This window comes from Callospermophilus lateralis, chromosome 5 (genome assembly GCF_048772815.1).
Source record: "Callospermophilus lateralis isolate mCalLat2 chromosome 5, mCalLat2.hap1, whole genome shotgun sequence".
Taxonomy (NCBI): domain Eukaryota; kingdom Metazoa; phylum Chordata; class Mammalia; order Rodentia; family Sciuridae; genus Callospermophilus; species Callospermophilus lateralis.
This window is the reverse complement of record NC_135309.1, coordinates 71,384,552-71,405,396: the sequence shown is the minus strand read 5'-3', so window position 1 is coordinate 71,405,396 and position 20,845 is coordinate 71,384,552. Positions and strand designations below refer to the sequence as shown.

The 20,845-nt window shown below is 49.4% G+C and overlaps 1 long non-coding RNA gene across 1 annotated transcript; it reads right to left on the bottom strand.

The window, feature by feature from the left end:
* Window positions 1-767: 767 nt before the first annotated feature.
* Window positions 768-12,005, bottom strand: LOC143399235 (uncharacterized). Its single transcript, XR_013091395.2, has 3 exons — window positions 11,934-12,005; window positions 2,682-2,768; window positions 768-1,301 (listed from the first exon to the last, which is right to left on the bottom strand). It is a non-coding gene; the product is annotated as an uncharacterized LOC143399235 (long non-coding RNA).
* Window positions 12,006-20,845: the final 8,840 nt, after the last annotated feature.

Sequence of the window (20,845 nt, the reverse complement as noted above, 5' to 3'; positions counted from 1 at the left end):
CTACAGATTCCATGAGGGCACTGCTCACCCAACAGCTCTTTCCAGCCATGACCCCTCCACCAAAGTGACCCTCCAACCCCTACCCTCCCTGTTCCCTCTCCTACCTCCAGAAGAACGTTGCCTTCAGTACCCCCCAAGCTCCCTTCCCCCTGTGGCCCAGACAGTAGGGTTAGGCAGGTCTGGACTGCAAATCTCTCAGTTGGGCTTCACTTTGAGGGGTGGGGGTTGCAGCTTCAGATGCTTCTCTGCGGCCTGCCTGGATGCCTGGACTTCTAAAAATCCAATGAAGACCTGGGTCTCCTTGCTGTTCCTCGGTACTCCCTCCCCCCACAGCCCCTCCCTGCTCCAGCTGCACAATGCAGTGGGAAGGAGGTGGACTGGCAGAAACCAGCTTGTTTCTGAGGCTGGAAAACAGAACTGTAGGAAATTAACAGGCTGAGAAATGTCTGCTCAGCTCCGGGTTTGGTGGGCGCCTTCAGCGTCCCTCTGCAGCCCCCTCCTCCTGCCCCCGCCATCTCCATCCTGGCTCCCTGGCCCCCACCATCACTCCGTGTGGGCGCCTGGGGCTTGGTGGTTGTGTGTCTGGGGCTCCGCGACAAGGTGCATTTGGGTGTGTGTGTGTTTCGCGATGGCACAGCTGCCCCTCCTCGGGAAGCAGCTTAGCCAGAAATGCCAGCGGCAGAGACAATTGTGCGGGTGGGTGCTGAGCCCAGAGCTGGCGGAGCCCGCAGGCAGGCAGAGAAGCACCACACAAGAAATTGATTCCATTAAAAAGTAATCTTAAATTTAATAAAAGTTATGATTTGATTATAGCCACAGAACCTACAGGCAAGAGGGAAGGGGGTGGTGGATTCTAGTGATGGATAAACAGAAAGAAAAAAACAAGATGAGAGCAGGGAGGGGGAAGATGGAGAAAGATGCTTAGGTTTGGATGGATGAGAGGATGGGAAGTCCTGGGGGTGGGGAACGAGACCATTTTTTCTCCCTCACATGGAAGAAAAAAGCCTGTGGCTGGTTTCCAAAGAGGAAGCCAAGTGAGGAGCGAGTGGGGAGGCTGGAGCAGCTCTCAGGAGATGGAGAAGCTGGAGGAGGCTGGGTGTGAGGCAAGGCCGAGGCTAGGTGGATGCGCAGGAGGATGGTCTTGAGTCCCGCGGAGGAACACGCAGCCTCAATTTAGCGGTCAGACAGGTAGAGCTGAGCTTCCATTCGAGGGCAGCCTCTTTCTAGCAGTGTGACTGAGAACCTCTCAGAACCTCGGTTTCTTCATCTGCTAACTGGAGCGCTGAAGATAGCCCATACCCCTGAAGGTGGTCACCAGGAAGAAAGGAATTATGCAGGTACAGTATCTGGCATCTTCTAAGTGTCCCATAAATGGTAACTCCCTTCCTGATTCTCCCCCATTGGAAGTCATTACCCCAAGCACTGCTTTCTTCCATTTCTTTGCACATATTGGTTTATTCTACTTTTTCCTTTTATTCTTTTTATTTATTTTTTTTAAAGAGAGAGTGAGAGAGGGAAGAGAGAGAGAGAGAGAGAATATTTTTAATATTTATTTTTTAGTTTTCGTCGGACACACTTTGTATGTGGTGCTGAGGATCGAACCTGGGCCGCACGCATGCCAGACGAGCGCGCTACCGCTTGAGCCACATCCCCAGCCCTTCCTTTTATTCTTTTAGCAACCGAGGGGCCTGGAGTGGCTTTCATCCCCAGTCTCAACCTGGAGGCTGGTTCTACTAGGTATTCTTGGTCCTTTGTCCATCTCCTGGGGCCATTGGCAAGGCACCCTAGGTCCCACTTCCATTATGGGTTAAGGGACCATAAAGGGGACACATTCACTGCTCAACTCCTCACTCTCTGTCCTGCCTTTTCTCTCTCCTGCTCAGCCCAGGATCGTGCTCAGGCACAGAACTGAAGCTGTCCTGACCCGGGAGAGGAAAGCATTGGGTGAGATGGCCCAGGTCTAGCCTCTTAGCCACTGAAGTCAGGTGGAGCTGGACAGAGCACTGGGCTTTCAGGCACGTCTCCTGTCTGTCCCTTCCCGCCAGCTCAGGCCTTGCTGTGAGGCTGATGGGGAGGGCACTGGGGCCTGCAGGGTCAGTACTACACCCTGTGAGTGGGCCTGGGCAGGAAGCCAGGATGTCACTGTGAGATGCTAAGTGAGGTGATGGCCAGATCTCAGCTTCCCCAGCGCCCAGGAATCGGGAACCAGGAAATACAGTCAAGGGAACATGGGAAATCACTTTAGGGATAACTCAACCAGTCTGGCTCAGTCCTTCCTTCCCCATCTGGACTGTTTTTAGAAAAGTATTTCTACCTGGATTCACTCTTGCCCTTTGGCCTGTGGAGACATCTACCGTCAGAGACACTGAGGAAGGTAGGACTGCGGGTATTGGCTCCTTCCTTTTACTGAGGAAGAAACTGAGCTCAGAAAGGGTGAGCTATGGGCTGGGATGCAGCTCAGCAGTAGAGTACTTTCCTGGCATGTCTGAGATCCTGAGTTTGGTCCTAGCACCACAAATACATAAACAAATAGGGCAAGCTACTTCCCTCAGGCCCACAACCTCCCCGAACCATCATAACTACATCTACCAGCTTAGGTATATTTTAGGTATATTTTATATGTACAAATACATTACAAGGCTTATTATTATTATTATTATTATTATTATTATTATTATTACCTCGTCACCTGCTGCTCAGCTTCACTCTTGCCAGGTTGAACAGCATCCAGACACCTCCCTGCTCTTTCAAGGATCCCCTTCTTTCTCCTGGGCAGAGACCAAGAGTATGAAAGGCAGTGGCTGGGGTGGAGAGACCATCTAGAGAAAGGTTCCAGTGGAGGCCTGTCTTCTGCATGTCATTCACTGATAAATCAGTCTCCCAGGCCTCTCCTCAAACCTGCTCTTCCATGATGAATGCAGAAGGGGATTCAGGAGGGAAAGAAAGCTAGCATTGGTCAAGAGCCTACTGTGTGCCAGGCCCATCCATGCTGAAGGCTTGGCCTAAAAGACACCATTAGATCCTTACGATAGCTTTGTGAGGCAGCCGTTACGTGTTCCTTGGCAGTTAAGGAAACAGAAGCTCAGAGAGGTTAAGAGACTTAACCAAGTTCACACAGAAAGAAAGCAGCAGAGCCAGGATTTGAACCTGAATATGTCTGAATGGACAACCCATGCTCTTTCCACCCTGATTGTCTTTTGTCTCTGGTTCAGCCCGCGGGAGAGAGGGCTCCTTCACAGGGAAAAGTCTTCACTCCAAGTTGGCAATATCTTTCAAAATGAAAAATTCATACACATTTTAAGCCAGGAATCTCTCTTCTAGGAATGAATCCTCAAGAAACACTCATACATGTGCACAGAGTATATTCAATGCTCTTGTTTACAATGGCGAAAACTCAGAAACAAATTACACGTCCATCAGTAAAAGAATGGATAAATAAACCCAATTAACATATAACTATAAGAAAAGAAGAGTTAGGCCAGGCACAGTGGTGCATAATTATAATCCCAGCTACTGAGGAGGCTGAGGCAGGAGGATCCAAGTTCAAGGCCAGGCTGAGCAACATTTTCCAGATCCTGTCTCAAAATAAAAAAACAAAAGGGCTAGGGATGTAGCTCAGTGGTAGAGTATTTGCCTAGCATGTGGGAGGCCCTGGGGTCAGTCTCCACTATTAGGGGGAAAAAAAGTCAGACTGGCCACCGCACCCAGCTTAGGTATATTTTATATGTACAAATACATTAGAAGTCTGCTATTATTACTATTACCACCAAGCATTGAACTAAGGGGCATTCAACCACTGAGCCACATCCCCAGCCCTATTTTGTATTTTATTTCGAGACAGGGTCTTGCTGAGTTGCTTAGCACCTTGCTGTTGCTGAGGCTGGTTTTGAACTAGTGATCCTCCTGTCTCAGTTTCCCTACCCGCTGAGATTACAGGCATGTGCCACCATGCTCAGCTAAGGCTGTATCTTATTTATGCAGTATTTTTTGTTTTGTTTTGTTTTTGTTTGTTTGTTTTAAAGACATCAATAGTTGCCCAGTGAAGGAAGTGGGGTAATGAGTCTCCCAGGCACCAGGAACAAGACCTTCTACCCTCTCTGTCTTTCCTTAGGGTTCTGTCCTCCCTTTCACCCCTGAGGATTCCCAGTGCAGACATAACAGTGTGTGGGACCAGCCAGGGAAGGGAGTTTCTTATCAGTTCTGGACACTGCTTCCTCCTGGGGCCTCCACCCCACCTGGCACCTCCTGCAGCAGCCTTGGTGCGGACCTGTGGTCACCCCCAGGAGCTCCTCTCATTAGGTTTATAACTAAAGAGGGTTCAGCACATCTTGCCACTAGAGGGTGAGGGGCCAGCGGGGCTTGCCCTCTCTGGGCTGCATCTCATAACGTATTGGAGTTGTGCAACCTGAACCACTTGGTTCTGCCATCTGTCTCTCGTGTTTATCCCTGAGATTTACATACTGTACCTCAGATGGAATCTGGGAACATCCAATAAGGAAGGGGTTGAGTTAGGGGAGGAGTTCCAGTACATGCAACAAGAGGGGGAGATTGAATGTTTTCGCTTGTCTTTAAAGATCTGCCTTGGAATTCAGTTGACGTCATAGGATCTATTAGTATAGATGTCTGTTGCAACTGTTTGCTGACCGGATAAACTCCAACTGACTTTGTCTTCCTCTCCACCCCATGTAGACCCACACCCTGCACAGACAAGGGGCTCCTATAGACCACTACTATTATACAGATAACCAAGTGAGCAGCAACAAGGTCTTCCCCATCTCAGATTGGCCTCTCAGAAAAACATCTTTTGGCTGTGTTCTTTTCAATAAACTCTGATATTCCTGCTTCACTGCTAAGTGTCGGCTCAGTAGTGATCCTAACGGACACCTTCTGCCACATACACTCCTGCTTTCCCATCAAACTCAGTCTTTAGTCGTTTCTCTCTCTGGGTTGCCCTTCTCTCCACTTGTTTCTCTAAAGCTGACTTAGAGTCTCTTGGATGCAAGCAACAGAAAATCAGCTCAAACTGGTTTAAGCTTTTATACTCCCATAATTAAAAAGCTCAGGAATAGACTTCAGGCATAGCTGGATCCAGGCACTCAGATAATGTCATCTGACATCTGCCTCTCCGACTTGGGCCTGCTCTCCTTTGGAGATAGCATCACTCTCTGGTAGCCCCACACCAAATAATCTAAGCATGGGAGGCTTAAATCTTCCATGTGACAAACCAAACCGAAAGAAACACCCTTTTCCCAGTAGTTCAGCAAAAGATTCAGTGCTGATGTCATTGGATCAATTTCTATTGAATCACAGTGGCCTGGGGATGACAGGCACAAATTGACATACGGTCTCATGTCCACCCTGGGGTTTGAGGTAAGGTCAGGAAGGTCAGCACTCTCTGAATAGACACTGGGAAGGGAGTTCCCTAGGGAAGGACTGCTCCCCAGAAGAAGGGAGATGAAAGTGGATGGCAAACTGAAGGGACTGTCTGAGACACCAGCTCTGGGGAGATCTTCACCTCTCTCTCTCTCTCTCTCTCTCTCTCTCTCTCTCTGGTACCAGGGATTGAACCCAGGAGCGTTTAACCACTGAGCCCCATCCCCAGCCCTTTTTATTTATTTATTTATTTAAAGAGAGAGTGGAGAGAGAGAGAGAATTTTTTTTTAATATTTATTTTTTAGTTTTTCGGCAAACACAACATCTTTGTTTGTATGTGGTGCTGAGGATCGAACCCAGGCGACACGCATGCCAGGCGAGCGTGCTACCGCTTGAGCCACATCCCCAGCCCCCCAGCCCTTTTTATATTTTATTTAGAGACAGGGTCTCTCTGAGTTGCTCTGGGCCTCCCTAAATTTCTGAGGTTGGCTTTGAATTTGTGATCCTCCTGCCTCAGCCTCCCAAGCTGCTGGGATGACAGGCGGGTGCCACAATACCCAGCTCAGTCTTCTCTTGTGAAAACTGGGTGTGCAGTGTCCAGATCTGATTCACTGCTCTTGGGACTCTAGTGGCCTGGCTTCTTCTCACAGCCTTGGGCACATGGTCTGGATTAAAGCAGCTCCCAGATAGTTCCTGACACCACCATTCTCACTATTCTGCTCCCAGTGGAGACCCTGTGGTGTGGATGGGTTGAGGAGGGAGAAGAGAGAAAGTAGGAGACAGATGGAGCTGGCACTGGTGCACACCTGCAATCTCAGTGGCATGAGGATTGCAAGTCTGAGAATAGCCTGGTAAACTCAGTCTCTTTCACAAAATAAAAATCAAAAATGGGGCTGGGGACGTGGCTCAGTGGGAGAGCACTTGCCTAGCATGTGTGAGATGCTGCATTCAATCCTTAGCACCGCATAAAAGTAAATAAATAAAATAAAGGTATTGTGTCTATGACTAAAAAAAAAAAAATAAAAAAGGGGCTGGAGATGTGGCTCAGGGGTAGAGGACCCCTAGGTTCAGTTTGGTATTGAAAGTGAGAAAGAGAGGGAAGGGGAGAGAGAGAGGAGAGCAACAGAGACAGAGGGAGGGAGGGAGGCAGAAGCTCTAGAGCAAACCCCCAGGGCCGCGCTGGTCCTGGCCACCTCAGGCCCACCTCCCCTCCCTGTTCACGTCCCCCAGCCTGTGGGTGACACGTGGTGGCTTAGCTGCACCATCCCCCTGGCTGGGCTGGGCTCCAAGCCCCTGCTGCCTTGCCAGGGTATCATTATCCCCTTTCTGCAGCTCCTGTCACCTGGAGGTTCTTTCTTCTCTCGGGCCCACACACCAAACCTGCGCACAGGTGCTCCTTGCTCACCTCCTGCCCGGCTTCCGGCTCCTCCTCCTTGCTGCCCTTTTCAGAGCTCTTTCACTGCCACATGGCCAGGCCTCTGCCCCTGGGGTGCTATGCCACCCTAGCCCCGTTCTCACCTTCTTTCTCTCTGACTGGATTCTCTAAAGAGAGCCCAGGCCTCTGCTTCAAGGATCTTCCTTTTTCTCTGTGGCGGGCAGAAGTAGAGGAGGGCCGGGGCTGGGGTTGTGGCTCAGTGGTAGAGCGCTCACCTTGCTCATGCGAGGCCCTGGGTTCAATCCTCAGCACCACATAAGAATAAATAAATGGAATGAAGGTATTGTGTCCAACTACAACTGAAAAATAAATATTAAAAAAAAAAAAAAAAAAAAGTAGAGGAGGTCAGAAGAAGTTCAAGAAAGGTGGCAGAGAGCCGGGCCCAGTGGGCATGCCTGTAATCTAAACAGCTCAGAAGGCTGAGGCAGAAGGATTGTTAAGTTGGAGGCCAGCCTTAGGCACCTAGTGGTTGCTTTTTTTTTTTTTTTTTTTTTAATATTTTTTTTAGTTGTAAATGGACACAATATCTTTTTTTAAAATGTATTTATTTTTATGTGGTGCTGAGGATTGAACCCAGTGCCTCACACCCATGAGGCAAGCGCTCTACCACGAAGCCCCAGTCCCAGCCCCAGTGGTTGCTTTTAAAAAGGGCTGAGGATATGGCTTAGTGGTTAAGTGCCCTTGGGTTTAATTCCTAATACCAAAAAAAAAAAAAAAAAAAAGAGCTGGGGGTGGGGTGGGTGGGGGTGGGGATGGGGAGAGAGGTGGCAGAGATACCCAGAAGGTTTTGGGCAAAGTGAGATGCCTGATCCCTCAATAAAAACTGGGCATCCCTCTGGGGTCCAGTCCAATGCATCCACGAACTTCCCACAGCTCCAGATTTGCTGTTCCTCTGCAGTTATCCCTTACTCAAGGCTTCTGAACTCCTCATTCTCCCTCAGTCCCTTGTCTAACTGAGAAATGCCCCTGGGTTTTAGGAGACAGCAAGAGGTTTGAGAGCTGCCTGCAGCTCACCTTGGCCAAATATTCCCCCGCCCCCAACCCGGGCTCCTTAGTTGCTCAATAGTGAAGACACTGAAACCAGAGCAAGGACGTAAATCCTCGCACACACCACCATCTCTCACCCAGCGACCACGGCAGACATTGCTAATCAATAATGGCACTCTCTTCTAGGCAGCTCCTACTTATCATTCCACATTAGCCTGTGACTCAAAGCTTCTTTGTCACTCTTGGATTGGCAGATCTGAGAGAGAGAGAGAGAGGCCCCTTTGCATACTCACAGTAAAGAATTCTTGGGGCCTGACTGAATCAATATCGCTTCCTCCATTTCCCACTTCTCCCTCCAGCTCATTCTTTTGATTATCCCCAGCCCTCTCTCTCTCTCTCCCATCTTGCTGTGTTTTCAGGTTTCCACGGCTGAGTCCCCGTAAGCCCTAGACGATGTCTGGGTCTCCAAGGTTCTGTTTACTGTCACTCAACTTCAGGTTCCTTGAAAGTTACATTTTAAAGACAGTCACACTTACATGTGTTGGGTGGTTCCGTGGCATTGGCTCGGGGGAGGTGGTGAAAGAGAGAGCAGAGATAGTCAGAGGAGGTACAGGAGGGACAAGACCAGAGAAAGGTTGAGATAAGAGAGTGGCAGACAGAGGGGTAGAATTAAATTTATGTATCAAAGTCATCCTGGTAGGAATGGGGAGGAGAAGTTTGAAAGGAATTTTTCCTGAAACCCCAAGGTCACAGTGGGAAGGAGGCTCAGGTTGAACCTATAAAGCAAAGGACAGAGAACACATAAAAATTAGTAGCTTAACTGACAAACATGAAAGGAAGAAAGGGCTACTTTGGTAGGGGGAACTATCAAGAGTTGCCATAATGAGATGGACGGAACAGTGCTTCCTGAGGGTCAAAGCAACCACAAGTGATTGATCAGAGGAATTTGGTAGGAAAGGTAGGCACTGGCCAGCAGCCAATTAGAGGCTTAGCGCAAAGCCTGACCCAGGTTGCAGGACATGGCCTAGCCCATCAGAACTGCCCCGAGCAGTTACAGAATTTCAGGAAATGCTGCCCACTTTATCTGAGGGGCATGTGCACTTGTGGGGCATGTACAAAGGCCCATCAGTTAGAAGAGTGACCACAAGCCAGGTATAGTGGCACATGCCTGTAATCCCAACAGCTCAGGAGACTGAGAAAGGGGATCACAAGTTCAAAGCCAGCCTCAGCAACTTAGCCAGGCCCTGAGCAACTTATTGAGACCCTGTTTCTAAATAAAAATAAAGAGCTGAGAGTGGTGGCACACGCCTGTAATCCCAGCAATTTGGGAGGCTGAGACAGGAGGATCTCGATTCAAAGCTGGCCTCAGCAATGGCAAGGCATTAAGCAACTCAGCTAGACTCTGTCTTTAAATAAAATACAAAATAGGATTGGGGGTGTGGCTCAGTAGTCAAGCACCCCTGGGTTCAATCCTGGTATGAAAAAAGAAAAAAAAAAAAAAAAAAAAAAAGTGACTACAAAAAAGCTCCCTAATCTACAGGCCTGGGTTTAAATTCCAGCTCATCTGCTTACTAACTGTAAGACTGTAATCTCAGTTTCTCATCCAAAATCAAAAAGACCCTAAGTCTTTGGGTCATTTTGAAGGTGGTTTGTGTGTGCATGTGTGCACACGTGTGTGTGGTACGAGGGATTGAACCTAGGGGTGCTCTGCCATTGAACTACATTCCCAGCCCTCACTAAGTTGCTGAGTCTGACCTCAAACTTGTGATTCTCCTGCCTCATACTCAACAGTAGCTGGGATTATAGGCACACACCACTGCACACAGGCTGAGTTTTTTATTTTTTCCTGGTTCTGAAAATGGAACCCAGGATGTTTTACATGATAGGAAAGTGCTCTACCCCTGAGCTACTCCCCCAGCCCTCACTGTATTAAATAAGAATGCACATGAAGTGCTCAGCAGTGTCACATATATCAACCACATATACATGCATATACAAATATGGTATATATGTGTGTGTATATACACACACACATATGATATATATGCATATATATCATATATACATATACACTGCACACACATCAGGTACTGGTTTATGAGTACATGTTTACCAACTTGAAGGGTGGGATCCTTCAACATCATCTCATTCTGATATGATAGATAAATTTTGTCTAAACCAAAAAGGCTTCAATGCAAAATGCCTGCTCTTGGGAATTATTCATGGTATAGGAAGAGCTAAACAGCTTCCTAAGGGCCTAAGAGGATAGGCTTATTTTTCCCTAGGATGTAAAGCCAGATGTGGCAGGAAAACACTGGCTGAAAATGACCCAAATATGGTAAGAAGAGAGAAGGGCAAGTTCTCAAGTCAATCTTTCTTTTCTTTTTTTTTTTTCCTGGAGGTACTGGTAATTGAACCCAGGGTCTATGCATAAGCTAAGCAAGTGCTCTACCACTAAGCTCCATCTTTAGCCCCAGTCTTATCTCCTCTGCAATCGTGCTATGGGAGGGCCCCTTCCAAGCCCACCATCAGGCCCGCCCAGCCCCTAGCCCCCAAAGGAAATGGAAAGGCAAACAGGACTTCTGCTGCTGCCCCTGGGAGACTGCCATAGCAGACAGCCTGTTTGGGGTCAGTAAGGGTCAGCCAGGCCTGCAGGCCAGCAGTCAGGGCAGTCAGGATGCTAGTCATTAGGGACAAGAATCTAGGGATGAGGCTGATGGGCAGCTTCCCAGAGCCCCTGAAGCAGGCCTCTCTGCTGCCACTGGGAGGTTTGAACTGAGGGTGGCCAGGAACAGGAGCCAGAGATGGTCTGACCCCTTGTGTTGTGCCCACTGACTTTGGCACAAGCCCAAATCAGTGCAGGAGGAAACCTAAGTCTCCCAGCAGGTCACTACCCTGGGATATGTGGAGTGTGCACTTAAATTTGGGAACACTGTTGCTTTCAAGCTGCCGCCTCAGTGGTGGGCCATACCCTCAGGCCGTTAGCACAGAGGTTAAGAGGAAAAGACTGTGGAATCAGACAGAATGAATTCCAGTCCCAGCTTTGCCATTTGCTACTGGGACCCAGGACCAACTCTATGAGCAATCTATGCCTCAGTTTCCTTACTTTTAAATTAGGGATGATAAAAATGATTTCCTGTCAGGACTGAGAATAATATATATGTATTGTTTAGCCCAGGTTTGGCACCCAGGAAATACTTGAAAAATGTTAACCAATCTTCTTTTCATTAATTTCTATGGTCCATGAGGCCCCCAGAATGCACTCTGACTGAGCTATTCCACAATTCCCATCAGAATGCTGTAGGGCCAGGTGCTGTGGCCCACGCCACTGATCCCCACAACTTGGGAGGCTAAGACAGGAGGAAGGATCGCAAGTTCAAAACCAGCCTCAGCAATGGTGAGGCCCTAAGAAACTCAGTGAGACCCTGTTTCTAAATAAAATACAAAATAGGACTGGGGATGTGGCTCAGTGGTTGAGTGTCCCTGGGTTCAATCCCCAGTGCCCCCCCTCCAAAAAAAAAGAAATGCTGTAGGACCCAGTAGGGAAGTAAATCTCACTGAAATACAGTATAGTCTGGTCCTTCTGCCATCCTGAGGATGTGGCCCTGGACTGCCACAGATGAGTTAGAGTGTCCTTTTGGGCTACTGTGGAACCCATTTCCCATGGTTACTTGGTTGCACAGCTGGAAACACAAGCAGATCTCAGATATTCAAACTCCTGGGCCCGCTTTGGCCTCTGTCCTGGCCAGGATCCAGGAGGAGGCAGAGGGTTGGGAACAGATGCTTGATCAGCTTTGCCCAAAATGGCCCTCTTCCCATCCATCCCTGGGAAGCAAAGCAACTGGATACCCTCAGGGGATATGACCCAAACCTGTTGAGGGGTTGGGGGGTTCCCTAGATTTTTGGCGCTGACCCTGGATGGTCAGAACCGGCCTTCTGGGAGGCAGCCCACACTTCTCCAAGCCATTGCCTAGATAATGGGAAGACAGCAATCACTCCTGGCAAAAGACCCCAGACCATCTTTGTTAGGGACCTTAGTTCAAGAGCTCCCTGGCAGTGTTCTCCTCCCTCCCACCCGTTCCACCCCCCACCCCTTGCCTTCTTTCTCTTCAGGAACAGACTGGGTTCCTGTGTTTACCTGTGGGTGCAGGGCTGCTGGGTCTGGGCATTTGTTTGTACGTGGGTCCTTCCTTGTCCCCACCCAGAGGATGCCTGAGCCGGATTGTATATTTCCGGAGTTGCCTACTTGAATCACAAGCTTTTATTTTTAGACGATTACAAATGCGAGGGCTGGGAGGAGAGGACAGGGGGCCCAGAGATGGAGCGGAGGATGAAGTTTAGGGGTCTGGACATGGTGAATGTGGAACAGGAGTGGAGCGAGGCCCAAGGGGAGTAAATGGGATGATGGGAAAAAAAACAAGGTGAGGATGTGGGGGTGGTCTCAGCCTCCCAGTGCCCTGAGGGCCCTGAGCCTGGATCAGAGCCTTCACCCGGGCTGGGGAGTCAGTGGAGGGGGCCGGGTCAGGGGTCACCTCTCTGGCATGTAGCTGGATCCCCAGGGAGGCTGAGGAGCCTGGGAAAGAGACTGAGAAAGTCGCTCCCCTCCCCCTTCCCCAGAGGCCTTTGAGACTGGGAGAGTAGCTTCCTGTGTGGACAACTCCTTGGTCCCCTGGGCTGGGGACGTATTAACCCTTCTGGTGCTGGTATCAGAGAAAACAGAGAGTACACACATGTTCTTGCAGGCGTGGCCCAAATACTGTGTCCCATGAAAACAGCAGTCCTCTTACTCTTCCTGCTCCATGTGCTCATCCCACATGCAGAACTCCAAGCCCTAGCTGCAGGGGTTCCACTGATTCTCTCCTCTCAGAGCACAGGAGGGAAATGGGCTTCCTTCATTCTAGGATGGGAGGAGGACACAAACCAGAACTCAGGGCTTGTGGTGTTAGGAAGCCTCCATCCTGCAATGAGTGGGGGGTTCCAGGTTGACAGGAAACGAGCCTTCAAGTCCAGAGGCCTGGTTTGTATTTCTGTCTCTGTGTGTGACCTTGGAGAGTTCCTAAGGTCTCTGGGATTCAGTTGCTGCCTCTGAAAAAACATGACAAAATCAAACAAAAGATAGTCTGGAGCCATAAGGAACAGAGAAAGGATGTCTTTTGGTCCTTCCTTCCCTGAAGTCCCCTGACCAAGACAGTTCCAAGTTCACAGACTTCAGGGCTTTCCTCTCCTTCTACTGTATGAAGGTAAGAAGCCATTTGCTTCCTCCACCCCGAATAAATATGCCAACCACACACATGGTTTCCAACAAGCTTATGAAAAACAAATAAATAGACCAATGATCCACCTTGACCTCAGGATGCAATGTCTTTCTTTTTCCATTGTCTCCTTAAGAGCACTAGACTAAGCTGGGCACAGTGGTACACAGCTGTAATCCCAGCAGTTTGGGAGGCTGAGGCAGGAGGATCACAAGTTCAAAGCCAGATTCAGCAAAAAGCAAGGTGCTAAGCAACTCAGTGAGTAAATAAAATACAAAATAGGGCAGGGGACATGGCTCAGTGGTCAAGAGCCCCTGAGTTCAATCCCTGGTAACCACCCCCCTCCAAAAAAAGAGCACTAGACTACAGGTGAGAACTAGCCTGGGTTCAAGTTCTCACTGATACTTGCCAGTTGTGAGTCTTGGGAGTCACATTGCCCCTCCAAGCTCCAATTCCTTTTATCTGTAAAACTGAAGTCAGAACTAAAACAACTACCTCATGATAAAACAACTACCTATGGTAAATCCAGAAAGCCTTTATAAGCTCTGACGTTGAGACAGGGACCGAACAGCTCCCATCTCTAGTATCAAAGTGATATGCAAAAGCAAGTAGTACTGCTGTCAGTGACATTGTTTTCAGTGCTAGACCTAGTCCAGGGGAGTAGATCGTGGGTTTCTGAGGCTAAGGAGGCTTGATAGATGTGTGACCTTAGGCAAGTTTCTTAACCTCTCTAAGTCTCCGTTTTTCTCATCTGCAAATTGAGGCTTCTAATAATACCCACAGCCAAGGGTTGCAGGAGTGTAAATGAGAGAGTACACATAAATGTGAACTCCATAAATAGTGGCTATTGTTATTTCCACATCCCCATGAACTCCTCCAGCAGCGTTCCCCCACCCTCCCACCTGGAGGTAGTGACTGCACCCATTCCTTCCTTGCACATGACAGATATTCCCAGCTTTCTCCTTTGGCCTCATTTGGATGAAGATGTATCTTCCAGAAGCTGCCTGCCTCACAGCCCTGAAAAAAAAAAAAGAGCAGGAGTGAGTGTTGCTGAGGGGAGGACACAGGCTTAGGGTGTTGTGAAGTGACAGAGGACTCAGAAGTTGACCGCTGGCACCCGCCCCTCAGCCTCTTGGAATCAGGTGGCTCAGCCTGCCAGGCGGGGCACATAGATGTTGGGAGCTGCTTATCAGGTTAGAGCGGAGCTGCTGTCTCTGGCTGTCTCTGCACATTACCGGACCCATCCGTCCCGCTCTCCTGCGCGCCCTGCCTGCCCCCAGCTCTGCCTGCGCTAACTAGTTAATTGGATCTTGGCTAACCTGGTTATGGGCCAAGTCAGCCCGCTCCTCTGCCTCTAGAAGCACGGTGGGGGAGGGGCAGGGCGCAGGGCAAATGTGTACGTGAGCATGTGTGTTTGTGTATAAAAGCCTGTCTTTGAGACCCAATTCCAAGCTCCTGAGATCCTGGGAACCCATCGAGACTGAGTCATGGAGCCTGAGGGAAGCCCAGAGAAGTCTGCCCCACAGTGAGATTCGGGAGCATGACCCTTTAAGAAGCCCAATTCTGGGGCCGGGGTGTGGCTCAGTGGTAGAGTGCTTGCCTGGCATGCGTGAGGCACTGGGTTCTTTCCCCTGCACCATATAAAAACAAACAAATAAAATAATGGTATGGTGTCCATCTACTACTAAAAACATATTAAAAAAAAAAAAAAAAAAACAAGCCCAGTTCTGCCGTGACATCGTCTACCTGACCTGGACAGGTGGGGTGGGGACTGAGCCTCAGTTTCCGCCTCTGTAGAAATGGGGATTATAAACATCATCACTTCGGGTGGGGCGTGAGGCAGGGAACACCCACGTCAGTGCTTGGCCCTTAGTAGGCGCTCTGTAAATGACAACTGATCGCCATCGTCATTATTATGCTGGGCTCCTGCCGCTTCCCGGGATCCTGGGTGGAGGTAGGAGGGACCTCGGGTGGGGGTGGAGAGGTTTTCATTCACAGTTCCTTGCAGGTGTTTCCTCTGAGGCCCGACTCCAATCTCCTCAATTGTTCTTTATGCAAATATTATGCTAATGATCGCGTCAGCGCACCCCTGTGCCCAGCGCGAGGTGAAGGGTGGGCTGAGTCCCCGGGTTTCCCTTTGGCCACGTTCGTCCTCATCCCCCTGCAAAGAGGAGCCGGTGCTGGTCCTCCTCCGACTACACCAGTCCTCAGGGCAGAGAAGGAGAGACCCCGATGGAGAGAGAAACAAAAAAGTCCCCAGTCTTCGGACAGCCTCGTCATCGCCATAATCATCAACATCAAAAAGGCCTTTGGAAACGTCAGATTTTTCTCCGCCCTGTGCAGGCTACTCTATAATTACAGAGGCCCAGCCCCCGGCCCTCCCTCAGGGAGCTGGAGCTGGGTGGAAGGTAGGGAGGAGTCAGAGGAGAGGGAGAGCTAACAGGCTCTGTTTGCTAACCAGCAAGTGGCCATTCTTCTAGTTCCCCGGCCAGGGCCCATGCTCAGGCCTCCCCATGGCCCCAGCTCTGGGTGGACCGAGGGCTCACAGTAAAGTGGGGAGACTGCAATTATGAAAGTGATCCCAGCACTGCTTGTCCCCGCCCTATTTTCACTTTCTTCCCAGCCTGTGACTTTTCACCTCTTTGTCTTGTGTCTTCAATTATAAAATGGGTTTATAATTCGGCCTCTCCAGGTTACTGGGAGAATTACATTAATCCTCTAAGTTTCATGAAAGTCAATCCTAAATGGTGAATACAACTCTAGCAGAGGAAAGGTGTCATGGTTTCTTGGTGTCATGGCCCATATTAGCAGGGTGGTCCAATATAGCCTGTCCCTACTTGGCACCCGGAAACTTGATGTGCGATCAGTTTCCTGAACCAAGGTAAATATAATAAAATCAAATGGTGTGTGTCCTGTGGGTTTGAGACTGGGTCTCCACAGGACGTTGAACTGGCCCTTTGAATTTGTAGAACAATGGGGCTGGGGATGTGGCTCAAGCGGTAGCACGCTGGCCTGACAGCCCGGGTTCGATCCTCAGCACCACATACAAACAAAGATGTTGTGTCCGCCAAGAACTAAAATAAATAAATATTAAAAAAAAAAAAAAAGAATTTGTAGAACAAGATTTACAGTTGAACCTTAATCTTATCACTGTCTTCTAGCTGTTTCAAAGTTGGAGATTGTGGGGTGATACTGTAGTCACAAGTGCAGCCACAGGTGAGGGGTACTGATGAGGCCACTGTGGACCAGTGCAGACCCTGCCCTGGAGACATAATAGGCACTTGATAATACAAATGGGATGGACCAGAGAGAAAGCCCTGAGGATACTGCCAAATAACCAATTGTGCAAGCAGCAGTGGGCAGTAATTAGACCAAGAAGGACAGTCAGTTATTAATATCAGACACGTGGCAGGGTTAACGGGCCATTGAGGGTGGGGATAATGAAGAGAGTGTTATTTCCCACACTTCCAGGGCTTTCCTCCCTGATGTTAGGGCCTTCTTCTAAAGAGTACAGGTCAGCATCACATGCCCTCATGGCCTCAGGCTCCTGTTGCCCTTGAGGTGCCCCATAAGATCTCTGCCTTATGCCTCATAGTTAGGTCCCTCACCTCTCCCACTCCTCCCTCCCTCCTAGAACCCCCGCAATGTTTTATCTGTACATCCCTCACATTTTGATGACTATCTGTATGGAGCCCAAATTAGAGTTCTTTACACCCAAGCCTTATCTCCCCTGTGGGATTCGAAACTCCTCCAGGATGGGATTTATCCTCTGCCCACTGCTGTATGGCAGAGGTGGGAGCGGAGTCCCATGCTGTAAGGGATATTTAACGTGTTTGTCGAAATGGAGGATTCAAGTGAGGAGGAGAGGGGGAGTGAGAGGAATGGAAAGGAGAGGAAGGAAACAGTGACAGAGAAAGAAAGAAGGCTAACTCAAAGAAGAGAGAGGAGGGAAGGGAAGGGAGGGGAGAGAAGAAGGAAGCAAGAAGAAAGGGAGGAAGAGATAAAGGGCAAACAGGGAGGCAGCCATGCTGTTGTCTGGGTAGGATTATAAGCCAACACTGCCTTATGAGCTTATAGTCTATTTGGAAAGATAAGGTGGCCACAAACACAGCTCTGTCCTCCTACCCCTTGTTGGCTGAGGCCAGCTGTGTGTCCTTGGCCTGTACCTGCTCTCTGTCCTGTGGACCCAAGCCCCCCTCACTGGTTGGCTCCCCTTGGCAACCCGGCCCTGAGGAGGCACTCCTGGGTGCCATCCAGGGGGTGGGGGCTGAGCAGGAGCCATGCCAAGCCAGGGAGCAGAGCCAGGAAGGAGTCGGCAAAGCAGATGCCGCCCCTCTCCTGCTGCCTTGATTAGAGAAATTGAGATGTTAATAATATTCTGAGATGCAAGGTGCTAATTAAAGTTAATTACTGTTTCCTTGTGAAGTAACCTCTCCTCGTGTTTACCAGGAACAAGGATGTCAGCCGCTCCCCTGGCTCGTGCCAATCACGATGCCCAATGTTCAGCGTACCCCATACCCTCACAGGTGCCCTCAGCTGTTCCTGCCCAGCCCAAGCAAGATCTGAAGTTCCCAGGCCCTACCCCTTGGCATAGTACCAGACTAACCTTGTCAAAGAGCATGGGGACCCTTGAGCACGAGTGACCTGCAGGGCCTGGGACAGGACTAAGGCTTTAGGGGCTGGCAACCTGTGTTATGCCTCCTCCCTTCCTACAGAGTCTTTTCCTGTCTCTTTCCAGCATCTTGACCTGGAATCACGTTATTTAGAATCTCAGTTTTCTCATCTGTAAATGGGGCCCATAATTCCTACCCTGTACCGTTGTAAGAGTCACATGGGACACTGCCTGTAAAATGCTTACCATAACCACAAAGCTGGATTTAATAAGCCTTCAATTAAAGTTAACTGTGATTATTGTTGTCTTTGTTAATAAGTATCTCCTCCCAAATCCCTCTCCTGTGTGGTCTGGCTGCAGGACTGGAGTAGGTCAGCTGAGTATAACTGTCCTTCACATATACTGGGACACCACCCCAGTACAATGCGCATATTACCCCACCCTGTCCCCCTTATGAAGGGCATCCCCCTCCCTAACACCCTAACACATTTTCTTCATGGCCACCTCCTTGGTCTTAGCCTCACCCAGAGAAGTAGGGAAGAGAAGAGGGAGGAGGCTAGCAATCCTCTCCCAGGAGTAGAGTTTTGTACACACACACACACACACACACACACACACACACACGGTCTCCACTCTCCTGTTCCAGGCTTCATAGGGCTTTGGGGGAGAAGCCACCCCCTTGGGATCCAAGTCAGGTTGCCATGACAACCACTGCAGGTGCACACCTCCAATCTCCTCTGCTCCCCTCCCACCCCGGTGCACACAGCCACTCTGGCCAATTCTGGGGGAGACACTATCCCTCTGATAGGAATCTCCCCACCCTCATTCTAGGCTACTTCCCCTGTCCCCTGCCTGCCTTCTCAGGAAGCCCCTTGCCTGGGGAGAGGGCAAAGGGACCAGGCTGAACCCTGTGACCAATTACTCCCTCCAACCCAGTTTCCTCTGGTGGCTTAGTGCTAATGAGTTAATATTGTGGTCACCTTTGATTTGGGAGGATGAAGGTTTCCGGAGGGGCCTCTCTGAATATAGCAGGGTAATCAGAGGGTCAGGTACCCCTGCTGGCAACAGGAGGAAGGGATTTGGAAGATGCAGATGTCCTGGCTCCTGCAGGGCTCCAAAGAAAGGAAAGGAGTCTGGAGTGACCAAGAAAGCTGTCATTTATTGAGCCCTTACAATTTCCTGTTTCTGGGCTTGGAAGGGCTAGAGGAAGGTACTTGGGCTGGGCATCCAGCCCAGATTTGGAGGTGACAATGATTTGGAGGGACACTGATGGAACCAGAGGCTCTGGGAAACCCCTAAGATTCAGTTGCTCCTGGTGCCCCAGACCCCAATTTCAGGCTTAGCCTTGCTAAGGGCTCCCTATTCCAAGTTCAGCCTCCTTCTTCCCAAACCCCCTGCATGAATCTTTATCCCTCTCTCCAAAGCCCTCCCATGTCTAACTCTTCCTACTTCCATCTCAGGTCTTCTTATATTTGGTACCAGAAATTGAACTCAGGGGCATTCAACCACTGAGCCACATCTCTGGCCCTATTTTGTATTTTATTAGAGACGGGGTCTCACTGAGTTGCTTAGGGTCTCACCATTGCTGAGGCTGGCTTTGAACTCAAGATCCTCCTATCTCAGCCTCCTGAGCAGCTGGGATTACAGATGTGCGCCACTGGGTCCAGCCCATCCCAGGTCTTCTTCAACCCCATCTCTTCCCTGGTGCCCTCCTTCCTCCCAAACTCCCCTCCTCCTCCCCACCACAGTCCCTGGCACCTACATCCCACTCACCTGGGCCTGTCTTCCCTCTTCCTCCCTTTTCTTGTTCTGGCTACACAATCCCCAAGCAGATTTTCTTTCTTTCTTTCTTTCTTTTTTCTTTTTTTTTTTTTTTTTTTGTGTGTGTGTTTGTGTGTGTGTGTGTTGCTGGGGAATTGAACCCAGGGCTTTGTGCATACAAGGCAAGCACTCTACCAGCTGAGCTATATCCCTAGCCTCAGATATTCTTTCATTCATTCATTTAGCAAGTATTTAAATAAATACTTTATAAATAAATTAAACAAGGTTCTTGAATCCTGTAAGCTTTTATTTTAGTGGGAAGAGACGAAAATTGAACAAGTAAACAAAATAGTGATCTATGGGGGATAAGGTCAGGGAAAAGGACAAAGGGAATCCTGGGATGAAGACTAAAAGGGACACTTTCCTCTCCCCTCTCCCCTACTTCGATATAGAGTTAGATTGGAGTCATGGAGTATCCCTCCTGAGATCAGCTGGAGGGAGGTATAGGTTTGGCAGAGGCAGTCCCCCAGCTCATCTGTGAGTGTAGGCATGGAAGCCACTAGACCCTGTTGCTATCCTCCATTCCCACCTGCTCAGATGGACCACTTCATCTCAGTCAACATAAAATTAGGGAGACCTTGACCTCCTTCCCACCAGCCCACACATCTACCTCTGCACCCAACTACCAGATTTTCCAACATTTGGATTCTTGGGGAAGATAAAGAAGGAAACCTCGCCTGGGAGTATATCTCAGTAGTAGAGTGCTTGCCTAGCATGCATGAGGCCTTGGGTTCAATTCCCAAAATGTTTTTTTGTTTTTTTTTTTTAAAGTGGGGGTATTGAAAACATAGGCAAAAAGAAATGTGACCTGGTAAAAACACAGCCCCAGAGCCTAACAGATTCCCACAGCTGTAAGAAAGAAAATATGTATGTACTAGGAGGATTTCAGAAGCATTATGGCTAGGAAAGGGTACCTGGGGGCAGCTTTCTGAGGGTGCAGGAATTTAAAGGTTGGGTGTGCAAAGGGCACTGGGCAGGTGGAACAGCTCTAAACCACGTGCAGGAGTCACATGCACACTCACAAACACAGCTCAGGGACTTTGCCCTTCGAAGTGCTGCAGCCCCATGAAATATTTAGGCTTCTGGACGCTGCTCATCTCTTATTGTCCCCCTTAGCAAGTATGCTTCCCCTACATCATTTATGGCTGTCCCCTTTCCTCCCCTCAGAGACCCACAGAGCAGGGAAAAACAGACCCTAGGCTATAGCAGTCTGTCCTCCAGATCTTGTAGGCAGGGGCAGGATCCAAGCCTCACCTGCTGAGCATCAATTTCCCCTCCACAGGGACACCCATTGAGTGACCATGGGGGCAAGGCAAGGGGAGGGGTCTAGGAAGAAGTCATTTGGGCACCCAAGAGTAAGGGAAA